Source organism: Carassius carassius, chromosome 31, assembly GCF_963082965.1.
Source record: "Carassius carassius chromosome 31, fCarCar2.1, whole genome shotgun sequence".
Classification (NCBI taxonomy): Eukaryota; Metazoa; Chordata; class Actinopteri; order Cypriniformes; family Cyprinidae; genus Carassius; species Carassius carassius.
Genome location: NC_081785.1, coordinates 28,775,190 through 28,777,395, shown reverse-complemented (window position 1 = coordinate 28,777,395; position 2,206 = coordinate 28,775,190).

Genomic DNA, 2,206 nt, shown 5'->3' with positions numbered 1-2,206 from the left:
CATTTTTTATTATCACTTTTTTATTAATGTTTTACTCTACAGTTGTGCAGGGGATACAGTACAAGCCAAAAGTTTGGAAACATTACTATTTTTAATGTTTTTGAAAGAAGTTTCTTCTGCTCATCAAGCCTGCATTTATTTGATCAAAAATGTAATATTGTGATATATTACTACAATTTAAAATAATTTGTTTTAAAGTATCATTTATTTCTGTGATGCAAAGCTGAATTTTCAGCATCATTACTCCATTCTTCAGTGTCACATGTGACATCCGGTCTATCACATGATCCTTTAGAAATCATTTTAATATGATGATTTATTATGAGTGTTGGAAACAGTTCTGCTGTAATGTGTGTGTGTATATATATATATATATATATATATATATATATATATATATATATATATATATATATATATATATATGCTAAATCATGAACACAATGACAGGGTGAAATGGGCTGTGATGCATGGGGCGCCAGGTAAAATCTTTCCTAGGGCAGCAAATTGGTCAGGGCCGGCCCTGTCTGAGCAACATTAAAGTGTTTCGTTCCTGAATGAATCAACCGTTTAAATGATTCGGTTCAATCGCAATGACTCACTTATTAACAATGACTCGCTGCACCTATTGGCGGTTTTAATTTCACATTTAATGGAACCTTTTCATTTTTTAAATAATTTCAAACATCAGTTTTCAATGTTTTATCTTTAAAATATCAAAACATTATTTGTTCATTTGTAACTGCAGGTTAAAGTATTCCATGTTCCACGGAGCTGCATTAAACAGTGTGTAAAAACATCTAAATGGTACTTCAGATGCAGCTTCTGTTTTATCTGCATTGCAAAGATCAATTTTGTTGATACTGATTGCATTTGCTTGGTAACAGCCCAAATGCAAGTATTTGACCTAAAATATGGTGCACACTTTTAGTAACAATGGTGTAAAGGTAAAAAAAAAAAAAAACTCAGGTGTCTGCACAATTAAAAATAAGATATCAGCACAATAACACTCAGCAAAATAGTGTAATTATCGTTATCGATAAAATCCTAGAACTCACAGAGATATAACTTTTTGTCTATATTGCAAACCCTTATTTTTTTTTCTTTATTTTAATGTGCCACCCCCAAAATTTACTGTGGCCTCATTTGGCCACCCCTGTTAAAATTTTCTGGGGGCGCCACTGACTGGTTCTTACCTTAGACCCAACAGAAGTGAGTATAAGGTTTTTTTTACTTAATCTTTACAACTCACTGTTCCTAATAATGTGCTAATTAGCAAGTTTCTCGATGAATGCGGCTAAAGTAAACAGTTAGAGCTACTCGGAAGAGAGGGGCGGAGTCAGCAGAGCTCATTAACATTTAAAGGAACATGGTACAAAATGGCTTGCTCTGAAAAGAGTTGTTATGACAGGGTAAAAACCTGTTTTTTACACTACCATTGAGAAATTTTAACCAAACTATGTTACAGACTTTTCATTAGGACCCAAAAGAATCATATCAACTTGTGGAAAATGGGCATCTGATGACCCCTTTAATGGTAAAAAGTATTTATATTGTATATTTTAACTTACAGTCTGCAAAGGAGTGTAAACACATGTTCAAATACTAAATTTCATGACTTAAAACTTAAACTGTCATTGACCATAATTCTGACCTTGAAATAAGTATTAGGCATCAAATAATCATGCACGTGAAAACAATTAGTTGCAATCTGGCTCAGATTCAGACATGATTCATGTTTTTGTTGCAGTTTTCTGGCAATTAACAGATAATGTGAAGCTTCTTCACCTCACAGAAAGCAAAAAAAGCTACAAAATGTATCATACATTGTCAGAACATACACTATTTTTGGAATCGGCACCCAAAATGAGTAAGAAAGTCATCTTGGATTTCATTAAGCAAATATGATGCAGTGCACTGTAATCAGTCACACATTACACTACACATTATAACACACATTAATCACTGAAGATATTCCTGAAATACTTTCTTCTCTTATTTCCCGTGTGCTGTACAGTTGTCAGGTTATGAAAGTCACATCATGACACATATTAAAACATACTTGTGCGAACTGAATTCAACAGTCTCCAACTTTTTGTACTTGTGTTTCATGAATGAACAGAAAAGGGTTATCAGCAGTCTAAAGGTAAGAATCTTCCTTTCACTTGAGCTTGAGCAGTTAGACTGAGCTGTCACTGTTTGCGTG